Here is a 5,956-nt window from a genome sequence, read left to right on the forward strand (position 1 = left end):
TGAACACAGGGAACAGGAGAAGAAGGAATGCAATGTCCTGGGGTAAGCCTCTGGAGAACAAAATAGGAATGGAAAAACTGAGAATGTTTTTGAGGTGTGGGTGGTGCTAACTGAAAAGAACAAGCACAGCATGCAGACAGATACTTGTAACAAAGAAAGAGGTGTCCTAAAAAAGGCAGTATCTGAAATACACATTTTCCTTTCACATGTCAATGAAATTCAACCATTAAAAAAAAAAAAAAAAAGTGTCCTTGCTTTGGAATATGTAAGGGAAATATCCTTCTAAAACTTAAAACTATAAAACCACCTTATTGTTTGGTATCAGTTAGTTCAGCCTTAAGGGGAATGTTAGTTTTCCTTTGGGAAGAAAATTAAAATGTGGATAACAATAAAAATAGTAGAACAGGAACATAAAGCTTGTTGCAGCCATGAATGTAGTTTCTTTGATGACTGATTAATTGTTATTATTTTGAGGATAACTAAAATTCTGTAAATGTGACTATCTTGAGAACTATTAAGGGAAAAGTATGCTTCCATCTGATTGACTGAATCACAAATACAGTTTAATAATCAAAATCACTAGGTATTTTCACTCTCCCAGTCTCAAAAAACAAATTTCTCATTTATTAATTCAGTTTTGTTTCAGGTTCCTAATGGGATCCTGAAATAGAGTGCATGGTGGGCTCATTTCATTAGGTCACAGAGAATTACATCAGGGGAGGTGGTAGGATTAAAACAAAAAGAAATTAATGAGTGCAGAATTCTTTCAATCTGTATAAGTAGACCAGTAATATTAATCTTAGGCAAAAGGTTTCTGGCTCAGTTGTGAGAGAAAAAAATATGAAAAAAAAAAAAAAACTGTTCGTAAAAAACAAAACAAACAAACAAACAAAAAAATGTCATCCCTATTTTACTTTTGCTTCTCTATCGTCTTTACTTGAGAAAATCAATATCATCTTTTTCATCCGCAGATGTTCAAACCTATGATGCAGGTGACGTAAGGAGTAAAATCAAGTAAGCACAAAGGTTTTCAAAGATGAAGAATTGAGGAAGCTGGAGAGGGGTTCCTGACATGCCAAAGGCAGTGATTTCCAAATCCTGTTCTTTCTAGATGACTAGGGTAGATAGACTGAAATTTATGGGGTGAAGCTTTCACTCAACATGAAAAAAAAAAAAACTTGATAAAATATGTGACATAACTGTATTCAGAAATTGAACAAAAGTAATACAGGACTGTGATTCTTGACAGAAAAAGGACAAATGATATGAACCTCAAGATGGCATTATCTTTCTTTTTGGAAGAGTCTCTAGACTAAAGATCAAAGAAATAATTGATAAGCTGGACTTCATTAAAATTAAAAAAAAAATGTCTGTTCTGTGAAAAAAAAATGTCAAGAAAATGAGGAGGTAAACCACAGACTGAGAGGACACATTTGTAAAGGGTATAATTGATTTTTTTTTTAAGTTATAAAAATATACAAAGAACTCCAAATTCAGTAATAAAAAATAAACAACACAATTTAAAAGTGGACCAAAAGCCTAAACACTGACCTTGCCAAAGAGGATACATGGTTGACAAACATATGAAAAGATGTTCAATGTCACATGTCCAGAAGGAAATACAAACTGAAACAAAAATGAGACACCACTACATACCTATTAGAATGGCCAAAACCAGGAACACTGACAGCACTAAATACTGGCAAGGGTACGGAGGAAAGGAACTGTTATTCATTGTTGGTGGGAATGCAAAATGGTAATGTCACTATGAGAAGCAATTTGATGGCTTCTTTTTCAGGACTTGGGTTCAGATAACAATTTTTTTTTTTTAAGTGGTATGTCAACATCAATTCACTTCTACATTTCAGAGTTCTGTAGATTTCTAAAAAGGAAATGAGTAAAAATAGAAAACTAGAAAAATCTGAATCAAGTGGCTGAAGTTGCCAGAAGTTACTAACATCACAGGTGAGTAATCTGATGCCATCTGAAGTGCATTGTCACCGTTGGAATGATGAGTTAAGAAATTAAATAAAAACACCTTACGTTAAATAAACTATAAATATATAAAACAGGATATAAATATACATATAAAATATATGTGCACTTTTTAAAGATAGTAGAATATAATACTGAACATCTATTGCCATATGATTCACCAATTATGCTCCTTGATATTTACCTAAAGGAGATGAAAGTTTATGGTCACACAAAAATCTGCATACAGATGTTTGTAGCAACCTTATTCATAATTGGTAAAATTAGAGGAAACAAAGATGTGTTAAATTACATGAAAGAGTAAATAAACCGTGGTACATTCCAACAATGGAATACTGTTTGGTGTTAAAAATAAAGGAGTTATCAAGACAGAAAAAGCCATGGAAGAAACTTAAATGCATATGAATAAATGAAAAATATCAATCTGAAAAGGCTACATATACTGTATGATTTCAACTATAATGTATTTCGGAAGAGATGAAACATGGAGACAGGGGGAAAAAAATCAATGGTTGTCCTGGACTGGTTAGGGAAAAGGGATGACTAGACATGCACAAGGATTTTTAGGGTACTAAAACTATTTTTATGATAGTATATGATTATACAGTGGAAGTGAGAAACAGATTTAAGGGCCTAGATCTGATAGATAGAGTGCCTGATGAACTATGGACTGAGGTTCGTGACATTGTACAGGAGACAGGGATCAAGACCATCCCCATGGAAAAGAAATGCAAAAAAGCAAAATGGCTGTCTGGGGAGGCCTTACAAATAGCTGTGAAAAGAAGAGAAGTGAAAGACAAAGGAGAAAAGGAAAGATATAAGCATCTGAATGCAGAGTTCCAAAGAATAGCAAGAAGAGATAAGAAAGCCTTCCTCAGCGACCAATGCAAAGAAATATAGGAAAACATCAGAATGGGAAAGAGTAGAGATCTCTTCAAGAAAATTAGATATACCAAGGGAACATTTCATACAAAGATGGACATGATAAAGGACAGAAATGGAATGGACCTAACAGAAGCAGAAGATATTAAGAAGAGGTGGCAAGAATACACAGAAGAACTGTACAAAAAAGATCTTCACGACCAAGATAATCATGATGGTGTGATCACTTACCTAGAGCCAGACATCCTGGAATGTGAAGTCAAGTGGGCCTTAGAGCATCAATATGCCAGCAAATTTGGAAAACTCAGCAGTGGCCACAGGACTGGAAAAGGTCAGTTTTCATTCCAATCCCAAAGAAAGGCAATGCCAAAGAATGCTAAAACTACTGCACAGTTGCACATATCTCACATGCTAGTAAAGTAATGCTCAAAATTCTCCAAGCCAGGCTTCAGCAATATGTGAACCGTGAACTTCCTAGTGTTCAAGCTGGTTTTAGAAAAGGCAGAGGAACCAGAGATCAAATTGCCAACATCTGCTGGATCATAGAAAAAGCAAGAGAGTTCCAGAAAAACATCTATTTCGGCTTTATTGACTATGCCAAAGCCTTTGACTGTGTGGATCACAATAAACTGTGGAAAATTCTGAAAGAGATGGGAATACCAGACCACCTGATCTGCCTCTTGAGAAATTTGTATGCAGGTCAGAGCAACAGTTAGAACTGGACATGGAACAACAGACTGGTTCCAAATAGGAAAAGGAGTTCGTCAAGGCTGTATATTGTCATCCTGTTTATTTAACTTATATGCAGAGTACATCATGAGAAAGGCTGAACTGGAAGAAACACAAACTGGAATTAAGATTGCCTGGAGAAATATCAATAACCTCCGACATGCAGATGACACTACCCTATGGCAGAAAGTGAAGAGGAACTAAAAAGCCTCTTGATGAAAGTGAAAGTGGAGAGTGAAAAAGTTGGCTTAAAGCTCAACATTCAGAAGACTAAGATCATGGCATCCGGTCCTACCACTTCATGGGAAATAGATGGGGAAACAGTGGAAACAGTGTCAGACTTTATTTTTCTGGGCTCCAAAATCACTACAGATGGTGACTATAGCCATGAAATTAAAAGACACTTACTCCTTGGAAGGAAAATTATGACCAACCTAGATAGCATATTGAAAAGCAGAGACATTACTTTGCCAACAAATGTTCATCTAGTCAAGGCTATGGTTTTTCCTGTGGTCATGTATGGATGTGAGAGTTGGACTGTGAAGAAGGCTGAGCACTGAAGAATTGATGCTTTTGAACTGTGGTGTTGGAGAAGACTCTTGAGAGTCCCTTGGACTGCAAAGAGTTCCAACCAGTCCATTCTGAAGGAGATCAGCCCTGGGATTTCCTTGGAAGGAATGATGCTAAAGCTGAAACTCCAGTCCTTTGGCCACCTCATTCGAAGAGTTGACTCATTGGAAAAGACTCTGATGCTGGGAGGGATTGGGGGCAGGAGGAGAAGGGGACAGCAGAGGATGAGATGGCTGGATGGCATAACTGACTCTATGGACGTGAGTCTGAGTGAACTCTGGGAGTTGGTGATAGATACGGAGGGCTGGCGTGCTGCGATTCATGGGGTCCCAAAGAGTCGGACATGACTGAGCGACTGATCTGATCTGATCTGATGAACAAAGCTAGTGGAGGTGATGGAATTTCAGTTGAGCTCTTTCAAATCCTGAAAGATGATGCTGTGAAAGTGCTTCACTCAATATGCCAGTAAATTTGGAAAACTCAGCAGTGGTCACAGGACTGGAAAAGGTCAGTTTTCATTCCAATCCCAAAGAAAGGCAATGCCAAAGAATGCTCAAATTACTGCACAATTGCACTCATCTCACACACTAGTAAAGTAATGCTCAAAATTCTCCAAAACAATCTTCAGCAGTACATGAACCGTGAACTTCCTAGTGTTCAAGCTGGTTTTAGAAAAGGCAGAGGAACCAGAGATCAAATTGCTAACATCCTCTGGATCATGGAAAAGCCAAGAGAGTTCCAGAAAAACATCTATTTCTGCTTTATTGACTATGCCAAAGCCTTTGACTGTGTGGATCACAATAAACTGTGGAAAATTCTGAAGAAGATGGGAATACCAGACCACCTGATCTGCCTCTTGAGAAACCTATATGCAGGTGAGGAAGCAACAGTTAGAACTGGACATGGAACAACAGACTGGTTCCAAATAGGAAAAGGAGTACATCAAGGCTGTATATTGTCACCCTGCTTATTTAATTTCTATGCAGAGTACATCATGAGAAACACTGGGCTGGAAGAAGCACAAGCTGGAATCAAGATTGCCAGGAGAAATATCAATAAACTCCGACATGCAGATGATACTACCCTTATGGCAGAAAATGAAGAGGAACTAAAAAGCCTGTTCATGAAAGTGAAAGAGGAGAGTGAAAAAGTTGGCTTAAAGCTCAACATTCAGAAAACGAAGATCATGGCATCTCGTCCCATCACTTCATGGGAAATAGATGGGAAACAGTCGAAACAGTGTCAGACTTTATTTGGGGGGCTCAAAATCACTGCAGATGGTGACTGCAGCAATGAAATTAAAAGATACTTACTCCTTGGAAGGAAAGTTATGACCAACCTAGATAGCATATTGAAAAGCAGAGACATTACTTTGCCAACAAAGGTCCATTTAGTCAAGGCTACGGTTTTTCCAGTAGTCATGTATGGATGTGAGATTTGAACTGTGAAGAAAGCTGAGTGCCAAAGAATTGATGCTTTTGAACTGTGGTGTTGGAGAAGACTCTTGAGAGTCCCTTGGACTGCAAGGAGATCCAACCAGTCCATTCTAAAGGAAATCAGTCCTGGGATTTCTTTGAAAGGAATGATGCTAAAGCTGAAACTCCAATACTTTGGCCACTTCATGCAAAGAGTTGACTCATTGGAAAAGACTTTGATGCTGGGAGGGATTGGGGGCAGGAGGAGAAGGGGACGACAGCAGATGAGATGGCTGGATGGCATCACTGACTCGACGGATGTGAGTTTTAGTGAAGTCTGGGAGTTGGTGATGGACAGGGAGGCC

Source organism: Bos grunniens, chromosome 9, assembly GCF_055505025.1.
Source record: "Bos grunniens cultivar Pamir isolate PY7600 chromosome 9, Bosgru_T2T1.0, whole genome shotgun sequence".
Taxonomy (NCBI): Eukaryota; Metazoa; Chordata; class Mammalia; order Artiodactyla; family Bovidae; genus Bos; species Bos grunniens.